Genomic DNA, 22,928 nt, shown 5'->3' with positions numbered 1-22,928 from the left:
TCATGCGAAGAGCTGACTCATTGGAAAAGACTCTGATGCTGGGAGGGATTGGGGGCAGGAGGAGAAGGGGATGACAGAGGATGAGATGGCTGGATGGCATCACGGACTCGATGGACGTGAATCTGAGTGAACTCCGGGAGTTGGTGATGGACAGGGAGGCCTGGCGTGCTGTGATTCATGGGGTCACAAAGAGTTGGACACGACTGAGGAACTGAACTGAACTGAACTGATGCTCTGCCTAACTAATACTCTGCTACCAAATGATTGTCAGCTCATCATTAAAGAGCAGACAGAAAATATGCAGCCTCACCAAGAGCACTTTATAGGCTTAAGGCCACTCTTTACAAAGAAACTGAGCATCTAAAATCACCTTTGTGCGTTTTCTTTTATTTTTCTACTTTAATTTCACTAAGGTGAGTAATCCTCTTTCTCTGTCTTTTAATTATAAACTAATGCAATCTTACACAATTTCATCCAACAAAGAATATTTTTAAAAAATTTTTGAAGAACAAAAGGAACTCTCTTATTAAAGAAAATAAATATATTGCATTTTCCTATTTAAAGTCTTCAACAATTTGTCCACTACAACCTAGAGGCTGGATCAGGAATGTGTTTCCTTTTTAAGGAAATGCGAAAGCCACAATGTAATATACTTGTTTTAACCGTTATGAGTATTGGAGATTTTGTAATTGTTGTGTTTTATTTCTGAAGCTGCAAAAAGCCTGTATATGCTTCTGTAATGGGCTTTCCTGGTGGCTCAGACAGTAAAGAATCTGCCTGCAGTAGAGGAGACCTGGGTTCGAGACCTGGGTTGGGAAGATCCTCTGGAGGAGGGCATAGCTACCCACTCCAGTATTCTTGCCTGGAGATTTCCATGGAGAAAGGAGCCTCGTGGGCTACAGTCCATGGGGTCACGAAGAGTCAGACATGACTGAACGACTAAGCACAGCACACTTCTATAAGAGAATAAAATCAACAGAGTGATTTCATAGTTTGCTGCCAAGTAGATGTATTTGCCTGGCATAATCTGATGCTCCAGAAAGGAACTGTTGCAGGTATTGTCTGCTAGGAAAATACACATGTGTCTATTTTTCCAAATTTACCATTTGTCTGTCCTCATAGTAGTCAATAAACAGTGTAGCATCTCTATAATTTATTATTATAAATTAAGGACAGTACACTTTCTCAGATATTCATTAACTGCTCCCAAAGTAAAATGAATAATTCAAATGTTATGAAATAATTCTTTGTTGTTGGAGTTGATTTTCTCCACACAGGCTTTGAAATATAAAACCATGGGTCTTTCTCTTTATTCACTGCCCATTCTTGGCTTAAGAATTTCCTTTGATGACAAGGATGGAACAAAATATACACCAGATCAACAAAATACAGATTATTGGGGATTATGATCCCTGAAGGTTTAGTTTAAAAAGTAACAAGGAAGGTTTTAATAAATGACTAGAGGAGAGTGGACTTCTAACTCAGATAACGTCAGTCTCATGAAAGAAAAAAAGTGGCATTTCTCAATGCATTCAAGAAAGAAAGACGGGACAATAGGCCCACTGCTTGGGAAGTTAGGCCAACTGGGCACTGGAGATAACGGAAAGGGGAAAATACCAATTTTGCATCCACCTGCTTCAACGAAAGAATAGTTTTCAAAGCAGAAATACACACAAAAAAATGATAGAAGTGAAACAGAAGGTAAGAAGAAACTATTTTAAATGGATTAAAGTTCAGAAAACAGGAATTACAAATGCAAATGCCTGCAGAGGCCTGATAAGAAATACAGATGCGGGAATCAGGCCTGAGGTGAGTTAGTAGATCTTCAAGGCAACCGTGAAGATGAGGAGGCCAGTGGCTGTCTAAGTCAGAAATGCAGACCTGGATTCACGCGTTTTCCTGATTTTTCCAGAGAAGGCAGACATCAGAGTTCTAAATGAGATTTCCTGTTTTGTTTTGCTTTAATGTGAATATGAATGAAACCGTACCTAGGATTTAGTAGTTGCAAAACAAAGCAAAAGAATTCTGCAGTGTGGGGGAAGGACAGATTGAGAAAGTAGCTGGTACACACGCTAGCATGTGTGAAACAGGTCACTGCTGTACAATAGGGAGCCCAGCCTGCTGCCCCGTGACGACCTGGAGGGGAGGGGTGCGAGGGGACAGGAGGCTCAAGAGGGAGCGGACATGTGCATGTGATGATAACTGATTTGCATTGTTGTACGGCAGAAACCACAGCAACATTTTAAATCAATTATCTTCCAATTGAAAAATTAAAAAAAAATTTCACCTTATCTTTGACAAAGGAGGCAAGAATATTCAATGGAGTAAAGACAATCTCTTTAACAAGTGGTGCTGGGAAAACTGGTCAACCACTTGTAAAAGAATGAAACTAGATCACTTTCTAACACCGCACACAAAAATAAACTCAAAATGGATTAAAGATCTAAATGTAAGACCAGAAACTATAAAACTCCTAGAGGAGAACATAGGCAAAACACTCTCTGACATAAATCACAGCAGGATCCTCTACGATCCACCTCCCAGAATTCTGGAAATAAAAGCAAAAATAAACAAATGGGATCTAATTAAAATTAAAAGCTTCTGCACAACAAAGGAAAATATAAGCAAGGTGAAAAGACAGCCTTCTGAATGGGAGAAAATAATAGCAAATGAAGCAACTGACAAACAACTAATCTCAAAAATATATAAGCAACTTATGCAGCTCAATTCCAGAAAAATAAACGACCCAATCAAAAAATGGGCCAAAGAACTAAATAGACATTTCTCCAAAGAAGACATACGGATGGCTAACAAACACATGAAAAGATGCTCAACATCACTCATTATTAGAGAAATGCAAATCAAAACCACAATGAGGTACCACTTCACACCAGTCAGAATGGCTGCGATCCAAAAATCTGCAAGCAATAAATGCTGGAGAGGGTGTGGAGAAAAGGGAACCCTCCTACACTGTTGGTGGGAATGCAAACTAGTACAGCCACTATGGAGAACAGTGTGGAGATTCCTTAAAAAATTGCAAATAGAACTACCTTATGACCCAGCAATCCCACTTCTGGGCATACACACCGAGGAAACCAGAATTGAAACAGACACATGTACCCCAATGTTCATCGCAGCACTGTTTATAATAGCCAGGACATGGAAACAACCTAGATGTCCATCAGCAGATGAATGGATAAGAAAGCTGTGGTACATATACACAATGGAGTATTACTCAGCCGTTAAAAAGAATTCATTTGAATCAGTTCTGATGAGATGGATGAAACTGGAGCCGATTATACAGAGTGAAGTAAGCCAGAAAGAAAAATACCAATACAGGATACTAACACATATATATGGAATTTAGAAAGATGGCAATGACGACCCTGTATGCAAGACAGGAAAAAAGACACAGCTGTGTATAACGGACTTTTGGACTCAGAGGGAGAGGGAGAGGGTGGGATGATTTGGGAGAATGGCATTCTAACATGTATACTATCATGTAAGAATTGAATCGCCAGTCTATGTCTGCCGCAGGATACAGCATGCTTGGGGCTGGTGCATGGGGATGACCCACAGAGATGTTATGGGGAGGGAGGTGGGAGGGGGGTTCATGTTTGGGAACACATGTAAGAATTAAAGATTTTAAAATTAAAAAAATTAAAAAACTAAAAAAAAAGAAAGAAAACTAAACATCAAAAAAAAAATAAATAAATAAAGCAAAAAAAAAAAAGTCAAAAAGCCTATAGTAAAGAGAAACAAGTTCAGGGTTATCTCTGTTAAGAAAAAGAAGGGAAGCTAATTACTTTACAATATTGTAGTGCTCTTTGTAAAGTAGTCTCCAATTAAATAATTAATTTTTTTTAAAAAAAGAGAATGGAGGATAAAATAAGGGTATTTAATAGCATCTGTAACATTTTTTAATTTATTAGGAAAAATGTTTGAATCAAAGATAGATCAGGCACAGTGATAAAGAATCCACCCACCAAAGCAGGAGACGCAAGAGATGCAGGACTATCTCCTGGAGTAGAAATGGCAACTCACTCCAGTGTTCTTGCCTGGAAAATCCCATGGACAGAGGAGCCTGGCAGACTACAGCCTATGAAGTTGTAAAGAGTCAGACGTGACTGAGCAAACACACACACATTGGTGTTCATTTCTTTTCTCTATCCTTTTGCAGGCTTAAAATACCTTAGAATGATAAAAGTGTGTGATTTATTTCAAAACGTCCATATATAGGTACATAGAAATATACATATTGACGATATAGAGACGTGGGTGATATAAATTGCATGTTAAAGGTAGGAATTTGGATCTTTGAGTCAATCAGAAATCTGTAAGCTTGTGATCTGCCTTTTCTAGAGACGTTCGGATTCTAAAGACTAAAACTTAAAGAAAGAGCGCTGCGTTACTCTAATGTTCTAAGCCATTCTTGCAGACAGGAACTTATAAATGAATTTCTCATTTGTTAATGAAAAGACTTGCCATCAGCCTTTGAGGTATTCAGAACCACACTAGGGGCCTAAACACGGTTCACGCGAGAGTTCGGTGTGCCCGAGCTTGCGGCATAGGCCCCGGGTTTACCTCCTGCATCTCTGATGATAAGGACTATGCCTTCTCTATCTTTGTATCCTGTACAAATGACGCCTTTTACTTAACTAGTCATTTCTCCATAAATGTCTGTGGAATTAAATGAAAGAGGGTATGTTCTGAGTTTCTACCTACTGTTAAAAAACAAAAAAAAAAAGCTAAAGCTATAATTTGTTAAGCAGCTAATATGTTCTGAGAACTATATTAATACCTTTATATGCATTATCTCGAATGCACAGAAAAGCTGCAGGAGAGCTATGGTTAGCTCCAGTTTCCAAGTCAAGAATGCAGATCATTTAATCGGTCAGATTTAATTGGGCGCCAACTCTGTGCTGAGCGCTATTCCTAATGATAGGGTCCGGCTATAAACACTGGACACTGAAAAGGCCTGTCCTTGAGAAGCTTACATTCTTAAGGGGATGACACGCAACAGGCCAGCTAACAAGCCAATGCATGGTGCTGCGGGTAGTCATGGTAACAGACTAGAAAAGCTGGGAGGAAGGAAAAGCTGCAGAGGTTCTCCATGGGGGTCTTCACGGGCTCATCAGGGAAGGCTCCCTGCGGTGGCGTTTGGCAAGGACCTAGAGTCCGAGAAGGGGCAGACCGTGGGCCATTTCTGGCAAAGTGTCCTGAGCAGGAGGTGCAGGGTGTAAACCCCCGGAAGCATGGATGTACTCGGTGGGTTCAGGAAAAGCAAGGAGGGCGGTGCAGCTGGGTTAGAATTAAACATGGGACAGGAAAGTAGGTGAGGCCAAAGAAAAGCCACGGTTTCAGGTCGCAGAGCCATAAACGCGATTCCGAGCTCACTGGACCGTTTAGCTGCACTGGATGCGGAGATTTTGAGCACAGGAATTATAGGATGCAACTTAAAAGAACCACTTGGGCTGCCAAGTCCAGAATAGACCCTAGAGAAGTAAAGAACCCGCAAGTCCCTGCACTCTAGGTTGATACACAGCTCTGTTGAGTCTGGCCTGTGCCTAGACTGGTCTGCTCAGAGCAAAGAAGCCTGCTCACTTGTTCAGCAAATCTGTGTTGAGCCCTTACTGTATCCCATATGTGTACTTGATGGTGGGCATGCAGGGGTGACAGAATCCCTTTGCTCAGGGCACCTAGTCTAGTGAATAAGAAAATACCAACATTATTCCAACCTTCACCCGTCTTCCGAGGAGCAGGCATACCTTTCTGAAAGGAGATCAAGCAGGTATCCCCTCATATCTTGATGGAAAGATTTGTGTTATGTGCTCCTTCCTAAATAACAACTTGTAAGAGAGAGAGAGAGATTTATATAACTGGCTTAGCTCAGTGGTTCTCAACCCTGTCTGTATATAAATTACCTGGGCAATTAAACAAACAAACAACAACAAAAACTAATTAAATTGGAATACTATTGGAAACTAGCTGAATAAAGATAGAATAAAAAAATTTTTAAACAACACTGCAAACTAAAAAGAGCACTCTGCCCAAGTCCTGTCCCTTACAGCTCCGATAGAAGTGGACGGACATGCGTTTTTTAATTTAACTTTGTTCAACCTGCTGAAACAGAGAAGCATAGGTGCTCCAAAGTATAAAGCACAAAGCTTGGATTCACCACAACTCTCTACCCTGATTCCTCAAATATTGAGAAAACAAAGCTATTCCCCACATACAAAGAAACTCTCTTCCCAGTCAGTCACAGTGGTAACACGCCTGCATACTCATTAGCTCCATCCTTTCCACAGCTGTGGAGCCACTTAACTGCCCATCACACAAAATCGCGTGTAGCTGAACAGCATAAAAATGATAGGCTGTCAGCCACCCCTTCTTTGAATCAAGATCCTGAAACAGCGAAGGACAGGCAAGGCTGATGTGCTGCAGCTCATGGGATCGCAGAGAGCTGGACATGACTTGGCAGCTGAACAAGGGCTGAGAACCACTGGCATAAGCCAGTTATAGAAATTTATCTCCCTAGCAAGTTATTATTTAGGAAGAAGCATGCAGCGCACTTCTTTCTAACAAGATATGAGGGGGTTCCTGCTGGATCTCCCTTCAGAAGGGATGTCTGCTCCTCAGAAGACAGAGAGTTGGGTTCTTTGTTCTTGCTTGCAAACCAAGCTGTGTAAGAATGTGAGGTCTGGAATTCCTACAGCTACCTCTCAATGATGAAGAAAGTAGCCAACCTATTAAAAATGGCAGAGAAAAAAAAAAGGAAAATACCTGGGATTTTATAATGTCTTTGAGCCACTAAATGAAAAGGCCTGGATCCACACTGCCACTAGACTTACTATGTGAGTTTAAAAATATGTTTCTTACTTCAAATAACTTAGGGTTGTGCTTTCTGTTAAATACAGCTGGACAAAAATCCCAAATAATTATTGTAGTTAGTTTAAAAAAAAGAAACTAATTAGAAGTAGTGAATATTGGAGGAAAAAGTTTTTAGGGTTTTGTTTTTAAATAATATATGTTAATAAAGAGCTTTCTGTTTTGGTGCTCTATTATGGCAGAGAGCAAAATAGTTAAAATAGGAGAAAAATATCTGTTAATCCCAGAACAAACCAAACGAGCCACAGTCTTTCTGTGTACTGCAAACTGTACAGAGACTATGGCAGGTAACCTGCCGGAGAAGCCTGAATCTTGGACGGGGAAGTGACCTGCATGCGAGCAGCGAGAGCCAATCAAGAAATCCTGAACCCGCCCTGTGACTGCAAACAGGAGATGCAACCCTGCATTCACAGATGGGCGTGTGAGCAGAGAGAGTCAACACAAAATATCTCCAAAACAAGCTGCCCTGTAAAGAAGAGGGGAAGTTTCAGCCAAAATGCAGAGAATTACCAGATTTCTAAAAGTACCTTTTTCATAAAACAGGAGAAAGTTTTTAAAACAATTGTTCTGTTTTTTATAAAGGGTTATAAAATGTAATAAAATGTGACCACAGATGCATTTTTAAGAGAACTGATATAAACACAGTAATTTTTAATGAAAATACAAGAATCCCCAGAACAAAATAAACAAAAGCAAACTTCCTGCTTCATCAAACCAAGTAATTGTTTTGTAGGGCAAATTTAAGAGATTTCCAAAGAGTATAGAGTAAGAGTGAAGAAGTGAACATATAAAAAGACGACATTAAAGGCTGATGGTAATCCTTCAATTGAAAATAAATTAAAAAATGAAAAAACCCTGAGAGCAGAGAAAGAAGATCCAACATAAACATCACAGGTGATCCTCAAGAAGAAAACAGGTCAAAACAAAAGCTGTGAAAATCAGACACCATTGAAGAAAATTTGGAAAGACTGAAAAGGCTTTCCATATTCTGAGAAATGTCCATTTTAAAAGAAAATCCAACATCATAAAGAAAAAAACCTAGAAAGTTCTCAGTCATTCCAAAACAGGGAAAATTGAAGTTCTGAGAAGAAACCTTTTATGTTCAAAATGCTACACCTACAAACCTGCACTTAATGTGTGAAGGCGCCAGTGAAATATTTCAGATATCTATAGACTCAGAACACATATCATTCACATTAAGTTTCTAAAAAAATTACAGAGAAACTTACCTGAAAGCATTATACTATATGATTTCAAAACCTAAAAACATTGCGAGAGACATTTATAATACAAATAGGTAATGATAATCACTCCGTTCAGTAAATCATAGAGAATTGCGCATACATAACTGCTATGATATTTATAAAATGAAATATAAAAATAATGAACAAAAACATAAAAAACATAATTTCATGTAAATATAATCGCCGCTAAACAACAACCCGGTTAATAATTCCAGACTGAGTTGGAGCAGTTCACTAGGAGAGGACAAGAGAAGGAAGTATATTGATGTCTCATCTTATATCCATTTAACAAATGACTGTGCTTTGAGAGTGTAAGACTCTCTCCCAGGTTCTTAGAATGCATCAGTGAATAAAAGAGATGAAACCCTCAACCCTGGTGAAATTTAGAATCGCAAGTGCCAAGTCTATATTTTATAAAAAGGCAATCATTACCAGAATGAGACAGAGAGAATAAATTCTCAAAGATGACAAAATCGAGCATGCCTCCGTCTGCACCCCCAGAGGAGAAAGGAAGGTGGGAGAGGATGGGGGAGGGAAGCGGGGGCGGGGGGGGGGGGAGACAGAGGGAGGCAGGCAGGTGCTTGAGTCTGAAGCAAAGCTTTACTTTTCACGCCGAAATACAGAATGATAAAACACCACTTAGAATAATAAATGAAACTGCTTTATCACCCTACTGAGTGGTAAAAACAACCAATATTGGGCTAGCCATATCTGCGATATGTTGCTTAGAAGAGTCATAAGAAAGATAACACTAAAATGTTAAAAATGAAGAAATAAATCTTCAAAAGAACTGTAAGTTCAGTGGTTTCACAAATATCACCAGCTATTCCTGAATATTCAAAGAACATTTCCCTGCCATGAAATCCATTCTAAGATACATAAAGAAGGTTTAGTCTACATAATTAATTTTATGAAGACAGTATGACTATCACATAAAATCTTGATCAAAAAGTAACACCCCAAAGTCAAATATAAATAGCTCTCTAACATAGACATAACTGAAATAAAACAAAATATAAGCAAGAAATTCAACAAGATGTAAAAGATTCTCTGTGATTAACTAGAACTTCATGACAAAAATTCCCACGTACTCTCATACACAGGTACATGCTTGTGCATGAGCAACCATACAAACATTTCCCTGGTGATTCAGTGGGAAAGAATCTACCTGCAATGCAGGAGATGGAGGTTAGACCCCTGAGTCGGGAAGGCCTACTGGAGAAGGAAATGGTAACCCATTCCAGTATTCTTGCCTGGGAAATCCCATGGACGGAGAAGCCTGGAAGGTCCATGGGGCTGCAAAAGAGCGGAACACGGCCTCGCAACTAAACAACAACAACCATTGCAAACACACACCCTACAAGAATCGTAAAATAACTTTACACTTCATACCATAATAGATGTCACAGTTAAGTTTACATTAATACAAGAATACCCTCTATTTAGTATTTCTAACTTGTTCTAGATGAGCAAGTTAGTGCTGCTGCTGCTGCTGCTAAGTCGCTTCAGTCGTGTCCGACTCTGTGCAGCCCCATAGATGGCAGCCCACCAGGCTCCCCCATCCCTGAGATTCTCCAGGCAAGAACACTGGAGTGGGTTGCCATTGCCTTCGCCAATGCAGGAAAGTGAAAAGTGAAAGTGAAGTCACTCAGTCATGTCCAACTCTCAGCGACCCCACGGACTGCAGCCTACCAAGCTTCTCCATCCACGGGATTTTCCAGGCAAGAGTGCTGGAGTGGGCTGCCATTGCCTTCTCTGGCAAGTTAGTGCAGTAAAGCAATAAAGAGAAATTAATAGTATGACAATTAGAAAGATGAGAACATTTTTTGATTGCACAGGATGTGATTGTCAACCTTAAGACCCAAGAAAGTAAGAAAAAAACACTATTAGGCTTGTGAGTTAATTTTTTCAATATTTAAAAAAGTAAAGGTGAATTAGCTTTATATTATACAAATAATAACTGTGGAAAATCTAATGAATAATAATTGTTTTCATAATGTTAAAGTACTCACTTAAAATACTGAGGAATAAACTCAATAAGAAATGCACTAAGCTACATAGTGCACACCACAAAATTTTATTCATAAAATAACAGATACAAGTATATGAATAGATAAAAGGTGCCACTAGCTGGTAAGTTTTGAAGTTTTAAATAAATCAATCTCTTGTACAGTAATTCAATATAAAATTTTCCCTAAGTCTCAAAGATCTTTTCTACTCCTTTGCTTTCATGCCATTTTATATGCTGATAAATCCCAAAAGTTTACTTATCATCCTGGCCTCTCATTTTCTACAGCCAACTTTTCATTGGACAGTTTCACTTAGATGCCCCACAAGCATGTCAGACTCAGCTCCTGATCTTCCACCCAAAATGGATCCTATTCTAGAGAATCCATCTCTATTCATGGTTACCCCTATCTACTCACCGTGAATGTGCTCGGTGGTGTCTGACTCTTTGTGACCCTATGGACTGTAGCCCACCAGGCTCCTCTGCCCATGGGATTTTCCAGGCAAAAATACTGGATTGAGTTGCCATTTCCACCTCCAGGGGATCTTCCTGACCCAGGGATTAAATCTATGTCTCCTACATTGCAGGTGGATTCTTTACTGCTAAGCCATCAGAGTAGCCCATTTACTCACCATTAAACCAGAAACCGAGGAGTCATCTTAGATTTCTTCTCTCACTTTTGTCTCCAATCTCCCATTGTATTTTATTGCTTCTAGCCCTGGGATTTCTTTGGAAGGAATGATGCTGAAGCTGAAACTCCAGTACTTTGGCCACCTCATGCGAAGAGTTGACTCATTGGAAAAGACTCTGATGCTGGGAGGGAATGGGGGCAGGAGGAGAAGGGGACGACAGAGGATGAGATGGCTGGATGGCATCACTGACTCGATGGATGTGAGTCTGAGTGAACTCCGGGAGTTGGTGATGGACAGGGAGGCCTGGTGTGCTGTGATTGATGGGGTCGCAAAGAGTCGGACACGACTGAGCGACTGAACTGAACTGAACTAAATTGATCCTCATATATACCCTGGGTCCTTTTACTTTTCTCAATTCCATATAATATTCCAGAAATCACCCCCCAAATTAGCTCCTTGTTTCCACACCACCTAAAGTGCTGCAGTCCATGGCATCGCAAAGAGTCAAACACGTCTAAGCCACTGAACTGAACTGACAGCTCCAATCTAAAAGTCACCTTTTTAAAAATTTCAGTGTAAATTGTTACACCTTTATTTCAAAACCTAAATATTTTCTCAATTAGCCTCAATATTAGCCTAAACATTATTTCAATTAGCCTAAATACTTTCTCAAATCCATTAGAGTAAACCCAAAGCCCTTGCCGTTCCCCATGAGGCTCCAAAGAGCCAAACCCTTCCAGCCTTCCCTGCCTCTTCTCTTTCTTCAACAAACCGGAGTCTCTTACACTTCAGCCTCTCGCCTTTGCTAGTCTCTTGTCCAGAAAGCTGACCCTCCACCTCTTCATTACCAGCTAAGGGTTTACACCATCCTGAGGTAGTCTGCCCATCCTATGCCCTGACTCCATTACTCTTTACCAAAGCATCTTGATGGTTTGTTTTGTGGCATTTCATGATTTGTAATTTACATGCTTGTTGTTGATGTTTTTACTGCCTGTCTTCCCGAATGAACTATAGCTCTTGAGAAGAATGGGTTCTTCTGGGTCTGTTTGTTCAACATTCAGCATCTAGCTCAGTGCCTTGCAATAGCGTAAAACCAGTGACAGCATCAATGAAATCTGGGTTTTAATGGAAATCTTGTTTATTTTAAATTCTACCTTTTGACCAATAAATAAAATATATAACAAAAAATTAATAATAAAGAATTCTGAAGGAAAGCAATGAAGGATGGAGAACTTGGTATCCCATTACAATAATAATTAAACCAGAATGTTAAGAAATCAAAGACAAAAAAGTAGGAAAGAATTTTAAAAATGGCAGCAGATTATTAAATAGACTAGATCATCCTGGAAAGACCCCATTATATGTAAGAACTTAATATTTGATAAAAGTATTTATTATATCAATAAAAATGATACAATAATTAATAAATCTGGGGCAGTTGATTAGGTACTTAAAATATATATAAAATGTAATGCCAATCCTTACACTGCTCATCACAATAAATTAAACATTTACATTTGAAGTTAGTATTTTTAAACACACTTTAAAAACACTTTAAGCTCTCAACTAACACTATCCCTTCTCTGGATACAGAACTTCCTATGCATAAAAACAGTAAGAACTCAGTAGGGAAAAGATTTTATCACCAAAAAAAAAAAAAAAAGGAATATTTGTAAGTCAACATTATCAAACAAATAAACTGTAAGAAGCTTTGAACATTTAAGATTAATATCCAATTTTAGGAAAAGATTAAACTGATGAGAGACTTCAAGCACATCACTAGATATCTTGGCAAATGGCACAAGCAATTTGCAAAACCTGACAGCCTTGAATCCCAACTAGCTGGAGACAGGGTGGTCACCTGAGCACTGGCTCCCGGAACTGGACATGGTCTTCCTACTAATGTGTTGGCTCAGGAGCTAGGATGACTTGTTTGTCTACATGACCTTATAGGAGAGTTGTCAGGATTATTCTTTAGCAATGGTGATGCGCTGCTGAATAGAACAGAAACTGGTGAAGTGATAATTCTGCTTCTTTTTCACCTTTGGAAAAGTTGCCAGCCCTACAGGGCATGAGAACAATAAGAAAGTTGCATGGATATACATTTCATCTGCTTCTGCTCTGTGTAGCCATATCTTTTCTGATAAATTTTGCATGTTTTTCCAGACTGGGGCTTTATAGCATTATGTGTGTGTCATTTCTTCTGACTGATCCAAACACAATTGAAATTCTGCTATGACTAAACAGCTAATAAACATAAGATTGCAAATTAAAGTAGCATTGAGATCCTGTTTAACAGCTATAAAAATAGCAGATATTAAAACATATATAATATTCTATTTAGGAAACAGTGGGGGTCAAACTCTTAAATTCACGTATGTAAGTACTCTCATAAAATGCTAGTGGGAGTATTAACTTGCAAACTTTCTGGAAAGGGATCTGACAATATATCTCAATGTTTCAAGAACACTGGCAAATTGTGCAACCATTATGATTATGTAGAATTTCTAATGACATGGTGACAAGTTTAGAATTAATTACGGGCAGAAACAGGGAGGGGGATCAAAACGGCAGGGGAGGATGGCCCCGAGCTCATCTCCCTGCACAAACACATCAACAGGGCATCGTCACAGGGAATAAATTGAACTGAAAACAGCCCGAGGACTGGCAGAAGCACTCTGCAACAACTGAAGCTCCCGGTCTTGTTTTTGCTGACTATAGAGCTTCTCCATCTTTGGCTGCAAAGAATATAACCAATCTGATTTCAGTATTGACCATCTGATGATGTCCATGTGTAGTCTTCTCTTGTGTTGTTGGAAGAGGGTGTTTGCTATGACCAGTCCGTTTTTTTGGCAAAACTCTATTAACCTTTGCCCTGCTTCATTCTGTACTCCAGGGCCAAATTTGCCTGTTAATCAGGTATCTCTTGATTTCCTACTTTTGCATTCCAGTCCCCTATAATGAAAAGGATATCTTTTGGGGGTTCTACAAGGTATTGTAGGTCTTCATAGAACCGTTCAACTTCAGCTTCTTCAGCATTACTGGTCCGGGCATAGACTTGGGTTGCCATGATACTGAATGGTTTGCCTTGATCTTTCGGTCGTTTTTGAGGCTTCATCCACGTACTGCATTTCGGACTCTTTTGTTAACTCTGACGGCTACTCCATTTCTTCTAAGCATCAGTCCTTCCAATGATTATTCAGGATTGATTTAATTTAGGATTGACTGGTTTGATCTCCTTGCAGTCCCAGGGATTCTCAAGAGTCTTCTCCAGCATCACAGTTCAAAAACATCAATTCTTCAGCACTCAGCTTTCTTTATGGTCCAACTCTCACACCTATACATGACTACTGGAAAAACCATAGCTTTGACTGTTCAGACATTTGTTGCCAAAGTAATGTCTCTGCTTTTTAATATGCTGTCTAGGATGGTCATAGCTTTTCTTCCAAGGAGCAAGTGTCTTTTATTTTCATGGCCTGCAGTCACCACCTGCAGTGATTTTGAAGTTCAAGAAAATAAAATCTCTCACTGTTTCCATTGTTTCCCCATCTATTTGAAATGAAGTGATGCCATAATCTTAGTTTTCTGAATGCTGAGCTTTAAGCCAGCTCTTTCACTCTCTTCTTTCACTTTCATCAAGAGGCTCTTTAGTTCTTCTTCACTTTCTGCCATAAGGGTGGTGTCATCTGCATATCTGAGGTTATTGATATTTCTCCTGGCAATCTTGATTCCAGCTTGTGCTTCATCCAGGCCAGCATTTCTCATGATGTACTCAGCATATAAGTTAAATAAGCAGTGTGTCAATAAACAGCCTTGACATACTCCTTTCCAGCTTGGAACCAATCTGTTGTTTCATGTCCAGCTCTAACTGCTGCTTCTTGACCTGCATATGGGTTTCTCAGGAGGCAGGTAAGTTGGTCTAGTAGTCTCATCTCTTGAAGAATTTTCCACAGTTTATTTGTGATCGACACAGTCAAAGGCTTTAGCATAGTCAATGAAGAAGTAGATGTTTTTCTAGAATTCTCTTGCTTCTTCTCTGATCCAATGGATCCTGGCAATTTGATCTCTGGTTCCTCTGCCTTTTCTCAATCCAGCTTGAACATCTGCAAGTTCTCAGCTCATGTACTGTTGAAGCCTAACTTGGAGAATTTTGAGCATTACTTTGCTCTCATGTGAGATGAGTGCAATTGTGTAGTCATTTGAGCATTCTTTGGCATTGCCTTTCTTCGGGAATGGAATGAAAACTGACTTTTTCCAGTCTGATGAACACTGCTGCATTTTCCAAATTTGCTGGCATACTGAGTGCAGCACTTTCACAGCATCATCTTTTAAGAGTTGAAATAGCTCAGCTGGAATTTCATCACCTCCACTAGCTTTGTTCATAGTGACTTCCTAAGGCCCACGTGACTTCCTAAGGCCCACTTGACTTCGCATTCCAGGATGTCTGGCTCTAGGTGAGTGATCACACCATTGTGATTATCTGGGTCATGAAGATCTATTTTTTACAGTTCTTCTGTGTATTCTTGCCACTTTCTTCTTAATGTCTTCTGCTTCTGTTTAGATCCATACCATTTCTGTCCTTTATTGTGCCCATTTTGCATGAAATGTTCCCTTGGTATCTCTAATTTTCTTGAAGACATCTCCAGTCTTTCCCATTCTATTGTTTTGCTCTACTTCTTTGCACTGATCATTGAGAAAGGCTTTCTTTTCTCTCCTTGCTATTCTTTAGAAATCTGTATTCAAATGGGTATTTCTTCCTTTTTCTCCTTTGCCTTTAGCTCTCTTCCTTTATCAGCTATTTGTAAGGCCTCTTCAGACAACCATTTTGCCTTTCTGCATTTCTTTTTCTTGGGGATGGATTTGATCACTGCCTCCTGTACCATGTCACAAACCTCTGTCCATAGTTCTTCAGACACTTTATCAGATCAACAACTCCAGTCCTGAGTATATATCTGAGAAAAAACAGAAATACTAATTCAAAAATATATATGCACACCAATGTTTATTGCAGCATTATTTACAATAACCAAGATATGGAAGACACTTAATACTTCATCAACAGCCAAATGAATTAAAAAAAAAAAAACTCAGCCATGAAAAGGAACAAAACGTGCCATTTGCAACAACATGAATGAAGCTGGAAGGTATTTTTCTCTGTGAAATAAGTCAGGCAGAGAAAGGCAAATATTGTATATTAACACTTATATGTGAAATCTGAAAAGTAAAATTTTTAAATGAACATATAAAACAGAAATAGACTCACAGATATAGAGAACAAATGAGTGGTCATCTGTGGACAGAGAGTTGGGAAAGAGGCAAGATAAGGTAGGGGATTAAGAGGTACAAGGTACTATGCATAAAATAAACCAGCTGCAAGTCCACATTGCACAACACAGGGAATACAGCCAATATTTTACAGCTTCAAATGGAGTGTAACCCATAAAAATATTGAAAACTATGTTGTATATCTGAAAGCATACAGCATTACAAATCAACTTTCAAAACATTTTTTAACCCCAAAAAGATAAAATGTATAGGAATAAACTTAACCAAGGAGGTGAAAGACCTATATGCTGAAAATGATTAAATATTGATAAGGAAATTGAAGGTGATTCACAATGGAAAGATATCCCATACTCTTGATTAGAAGAATTAATTGTTAAAATGTCCATACTACCCAAAGCAATCTCCAGACTTGATGCAGTCACTGTTGAAATAGAGAAATGCACCTACAACATCACTGCTACATATAATTGTATGTACATATGTTGATTTCCCTGAACCAAAAACCTTTGTATTGAACCTACAAATGGTCATTTTACAATATCAGTGCAACCAGGGCAAGAGATCTATCAGAAAAAATAATCGGCAGACTTCAATAGCTTGTTACAAGTTGCTACAAATATTTCTACATTCTGTAGATGAAGCCCTCCTCAGAATTAAGGGCATGGGTGAACTGTGTCAAACAATTTTTATAGATAGCAGTGAACTAGTTATCCATCAGTTCACAACCACTTTTAGATAATCTATCTTAGAAACTCAAATCTCAGTCTTCAGTTCCTTGTTAAATTCCCTTTGGATACCATTCAACACTCAGGGTAAAATTTGAGCAGAAAAAGACCTTATTCACTGGCAATCAGGGCAGAATTAAGGAGTGAAAGAAGTCAAGGCAAAAATCCATAAAATGTGCTAAATCAAGTTATTAGAAATAACTAGGATAGTTATATCTAGGATAGGATAAAATTTTATTTACCAAGACATTTCTTGAAGAAAGAACTATAAGCATTTATAAGGATGACTATGACTTCCCCTTTGCTCAAGGAAGGCCAGTAATAAAGAAGGAATGGATGGAACCTTACTAATTCATATCTTCTTTTCTGTTCATGGAATATTTAAATGAGGGATCAACCTTCAGATAGCCTTCTCCATTCTTCTACCTTTCACCTTCACATCAACAAATATATACAACACACACACAAACAATTGTGTCAAAGACATTTTTAATGATCATCTATTAGAAAATGCCCAAAGTTATTAGTCTGACACAGGTACATAACAGATTATATACCTCCTGGAGGATCTAGTCTATAGGCAAAACTAACCCAGTGAAAGATTCTTTGCTTGTCTGTTTTGGACATTAATGAAATGCCAGCTAAACTGAAAATTTTCAAAATATGTCTTCTACATATATCCCATCCACAACTCTGTCCCATGACCCAATAATCAATGTTTAGTTTGCCCCTTTTCAAGTTGAAACTGAAAGCCTTTTGAGCAAAGCCATCCATGAATTTCACAGTCTTCTGGCTTCTTGTTGTATAACATACAGTGATTCTTGAGCCAAAATTACTGCAGATGGTGACTGCAGCCATGAAATTAAAAGATGCTTGCTCCTTGGAAGGAAAGCTATGATGGACCTAGACAGTATATTAAAAAACAGAGGTACCACTTTGCTGACAAAAACCTGTATAGTCAAAGCTATGATTTTTCCAGTAATCATGTATAGATGTGAGAGATGGACCATTAAGAAGGCTAAGCACCAAAGAATTGATCAAACCAGAAAAGACCCTGATGTTGGTAACGACTAAAGGCAAAAGAAGAAAGGGGCTGCAGAGGATGTGATGGTTAGACAGTATCACCAACTCAATGGACGAAATCTGAGCAAACTGGGAGATAGTGGAGGATAGGGAAGCCTGGTGTGCTGCAGTCCATGGGATCTCAAAGTCAGACACAATTTAGCTACTGAACAGCAAAACCAACCAGTTCTAAAGTTTAGAAAGAACAGCCCCATTCAGGGCCTCTTATTCGTCTCTCAACTTCAGTTCTCTGTGTTTACCTCCAAACAAACAGACAAAAAGAGCATCTAAGTTCAGCTTTGCTGTCAATTTTCTGTTCCAGTGAAAGAAACTTTGATGTAAAAATCCTCTCTGGAGTCATAATTTGCCTTTATGCATTGTGTTCTGTTTATGTTATTTTTAGATATCTTCAAAATTCTAGTTTTACCCTTACGCTTGGGAGAAAGTATTATTAACTTTTTAATGATTTTGTTTGTTAGGCTTTAAGGCTGAAAGCACCTTTTCTTTATAGATAAATAGAAAAAAGTCTGTGTAGAGGACTAGCCTTCTCTTTAGCCTTCCTGAATTATTTTTCTAATGCATTAAATTCCTTCTTGACGACTGTAGGTTTCAAAGCAAGTCAAATGAGATTAGTTCATTGTAGATAATATAAAAGGCTTTATCTTTTTAAAAGTGTCAAAACTACTATCAGAAACTCTCAGAAACCAAATGCATTTTTACTGACCTTTTTTCATTTTGATACTTTCTCTTTCACCTTGCTATAACTGGCAATGCAGTGAAAGTTAGTCTATCATTAAAAAAAAAAAACCACTTATCATTTCAGTATATTTTCAATTTATTAATCTTCAACCTTCATCTTTAAATAGAATATATATTCTTACTGTCTAAATCTCTCTAATGCACAGATATGGTCACATTACTTTCCTTGTTTAAAAAACAAAATTATATTACTCTTTAAAACATGAATGACTTGGCATTCCTTAAATACTCAATCCAGCATTGGACATCCAGAATTATCTGGAATCAATTTACATATCTGGGCTTCTCTGTTCCTATTTTCCTATATGTGTGTGTGTGCTTAGTCATGTTCAACTTTTACAACCTTTTAGACTGTAGCCCACCAAGCTCCTCTGTGCATGGGATTTTTCAGGTAAGAATACTAGAGTGGGTTGCCATTTCCTCTTTCAGGGGACCTTCCCAACCCAGAGATCAAATCTGCATCCCTTGTGTCTCCTACATTACAGGGAGGTTACCACCGAATCATTGGGGAAGTAAAATATTTTTAGCAAAAACAAACACACTTCAGTCTCTCAATTCATTAAAATTAAACAAACACAGTTGACTCTTGAGCAAGTCTGGTGTTAGGGTTGCCAACCCTTCACGCAGTCAAAAATCTTCATATCACTTACCGCCAGCTAAATACACAGTTCCTCCACAGATCCACTGACCTCAGGTCCTGGAGGACTGTAGTATTTACTACTGAAAAAAATTCAGGTATAAGTGGACTTCCATATTCCTTGTTTGTGCTGTTCAAGGGCCAATTGCATTTTAAATATTTGTATAATGCCCATTGTAATTTATACACTATTCCGGCTAGAAAAGCTCTGCCTTTTCTGGGAGCTGCTAATGCTCTTATTCCCCTTCTCATTTATATTTAATAAACCTGTGCATGTACACATAACATTTATATACACCCCATTTATTATATAAACCCTGTTTATATGCACCATGTTATTATTATAGGAATGAAGGTGGGCACTATTTATAATTGTTTACTCATTTGCTCTCATTCATTTTTTATAGAGAACATCCTGCAGACACAAAGGACTGTAAAACAAAATCATTTTTTAAGAATTCACAATCTAAGGAGGTTGACAGAAGCATGAACTAAAGAGTAAATACTGAGTGATCCTTTTGTGCTTATACTGAATGGTGGCAAGGGTGAGCTACTCTGAAGGATGAGGTCCACCCAAGCCAGACGTGAATCACCAAAGGGAACACTGCACAGAGCTTGGCTCCCAAGGATCAATTGTTATATCCTAGTTGGGTTGAGTGTGGACTCACTGATTTCTAGAATGCTGTTTCAACCCTCTTATTAGGACTCCGTTCTCATTCTCTTCCCTTTTATCTAGTTTAAGCACAACCTATATATATGGCTTCATTTTAGATGCCGTGATGGTTGCCTTTCACACCAGATTTAAACCACTCATACTCATAGTTAATGAATAAAACATGGTTATCAAAAATCTATCAATAATTTCACTACTGTAATTAAGAAAAATGTTTCTGTCATTAAATTGTGCCAAACTCTGGATTTAATTATCTTATTAATGTCATTAGTAAAGCTCATTTATCATCTATACAATGAACTAGATTAGAGTTTCATTATATAATCAACAAAACTGGCCCTTTACAAAAATTAGGGTGACTGTGAAATACTAAGTTTTCTTTCTTATGTGCCAATTGAATTGTCATTTTTATTTTTTATATGTAATTTAAATAGAGCATTTATTGACCACCTGTTGAATATAGATCCCTACTTAATAGAAGAAAACTGCAAAGTAATTCAAACCAGAATTCAAGCTATAGCCTCAAGCAAAAATAAAATAAATAAGAATGACTTTTTCCAATCTGACTTCTAGAATAAAAGCTTCCCTTTCTATGCCTCAAGAGTAGAAGAGCCAAGGATATAAATGTTTGATAACCTGAAATAAATCTGTCAGGAAAGAAATCTAGCTGCTACTTAGAGCAAAAGAGTAGCCAAAAACGATATGAAGCAATCTGAATTCTCACTCTTGACAACTTCAAATTTATTTCAGAAAACCTCACACCCTGGGAAGCTTCAGAATGTCTCTCAGTTAAATAATGTTCAATTCATTTTGGTTACCTCCCAGGATTCCTGAAGAATAGTTTTTAGCAAGCATTAGAGAACACTGAGGTAAAATGCCTTGTAACTCCTTTGAAGACTCCATGTTGAGGCAGTTGAATCAAACACATGCAGCGTGTGAGTCTCTGAGTGAGGAGTAGGCTCTACTTGGGAAGCAAAAGAATACGTGTGAAGTGCTCATTTTTGGTGGATTAATAACAGTCTCATCACACAAAATGTTCTATTTTCCTTCATAACAGCAGCCTCAGCACAAGCTATAGATATTGGATCAACATATGTTTGGGGGGAAATGCTGATCCAGAAGCCACCTTAGAGAGCTGGCCACGGATACAGCCGGCATCAAATATGGCCGTGTTAAAACTATGGTGTGTTGCTGATCCCGTTCGCGACGCCAACTGTCTTGCATTTGCACTTTTCGCTGAACCCAGCGTAGGCAAGAGGCTGGAAGAAGACACGAGGAGCCGGAGGGCCTGCAGACACGTTCATTCTCTCCTGGCTGACCCCGCAGCCGTAGCAGCAGCCATAACATTACCTCAGACGACATAACCATGGGGTCGCTCCAAGGTGACCCCGGTGCGGCTGGAGCCAGAGCTGTCGTGGCGAAGCCCATACAGGTGTGCCTCACAAGGAAGACCACGGCCACGCACGCACCTCGTGACACACATGCACAGGGCTCCATGTGGCCTCAGCTGGCGCAGAACCGTGCAGAGTCACGGGCTGCAGAACGTGGGGCAGGCGGGCGTGAGCGCATGGGCGACAGGGCCCGACCGGCGCCGTCTTACTGATTTCCTCACGTGCGGAGCTGCGGACCTGGCGCTCACACAGAGCGAGCCGCAAGAAGTCCAACGGCTGGGCGCGCCGCCTCTGTTCACTCACGCTAGCGTACCTGGAGTGTATCTCCGCACAATCTCCTTGGCTTGTGAACAACCCAGAGGAAGGGAATGCGAGAGGAATCCCAGCTGACGTGTGTAGAATCAGCCAACTTAAATAGTAACATCTAAATATAGCTGAAGAACTTCTGGGTTAAACTTAGCACCTAAGAGTTAAAAATCAATTTTCTGCAGCTCAGGAGTAAGTGAACAAAAATATGTTCAGTTATAAAAGAAAATCCTACATTTTCAGCTTTGAGATGTACGTTGTGCTCAGTCACTCAGTCCTGTCCGACTGTTTGCAACTCCATGGAGTGTAGCTCGCCAGGCTCCTCTGTCCATCGGATTCTCCAGCCAAGAATAGGGGAGTGGGTTGCCATGCCCTCCTCCAGGGGATCTTCCCAACCCAGGGATCGAACCCAGGTCTCCTGAATTGAAGGTGGATTCTTTACCGTCTGAGTCACATATGGTCTTTTAACTACAAAAGCTATGATAGTAATATCTAGCTAGTCCTGTTAGTATACAAGATTTTAAGTAAAGTCATGAGAAGTTTCAACTAATTCAGTCTCTGAAATATAAAGTACCTAAAAGTTATTTTAAGCCACATATCTTGAAACAATAAAATGATTTGGTGAGAAAGTGAAAAAAGGAATAAAATTATTCTTCCATGCAATTCAGCTATTTTTATCACAAGTTTAGGCAACAACTTTAAAATACTTTATTACAGTTCTATTATTAATTTCCAAATATACTATGCTGTTATTGGCTAAAATAATTTGTATTCAAATATTCATTTTATTCATTAATTCAGTCAATGTGTTATTATGAAACCCTAAGAAGATCAGGCACTGAGGCTATAGAGACATAATCTCTCCCTGCAGGGATCCTATGATCTTATAGGGAGACAGATATGTACACACATAATTATAATGTCATGTGATAAATGTAACAGTACAATAATGAATGAGGTATAATGGTAGTGCAGGTTCAGTTTGGCTTGAGACAGTTAGCTAGCACTAGCCAGGCAGAAAAGGAGACCAGGCAAGCAGCAGGAAAACATATGGAGGTCGGCAGCAGTGGCATTTCCAGGGACCTATGAAAGAATAAGGATAATTTACATTTGGTCTCTGCGGTACTTCCATGCTTGTTTCCAGGGAAGCCAGGAGCCATGGGACTGACCCTTGGTCAGGAAAGAAAAAAACTGTCATAGCTGGTGATTAAAATGTGCCGTTTAAAATCTAAAAATCCCCGAGCCATTTTTTATTAGCTTGTCTACACTGTTTATTGAAAATGAACAGACTCCCTCCCAGTCAAGATGGAGTCACAG

The 22,928-nt window shown here is 39.0% G+C and overlaps 1 protein-coding gene across 1 annotated transcript in view; it reads left to right on the top strand.

Annotated features, from left to right (window-relative positions):
* Window positions 1–22,928, top strand: part of RALYL (RALY RNA binding protein like) — an 885,605-nt gene that overhangs the window by 813,169 nt on the left and 49,508 nt on the right. The window lies entirely within an intron of this gene.

This window comes from Ovis canadensis, chromosome 9 (genome assembly GCF_042477335.2).
Source record: "Ovis canadensis isolate MfBH-ARS-UI-01 breed Bighorn chromosome 9, ARS-UI_OviCan_v2, whole genome shotgun sequence".
Lineage (NCBI taxonomy): Eukaryota > Metazoa > Chordata > Mammalia > Artiodactyla > Bovidae > Ovis > Ovis canadensis.
This window is presented reverse-complemented; position numbering and strand designations above follow the sequence as displayed.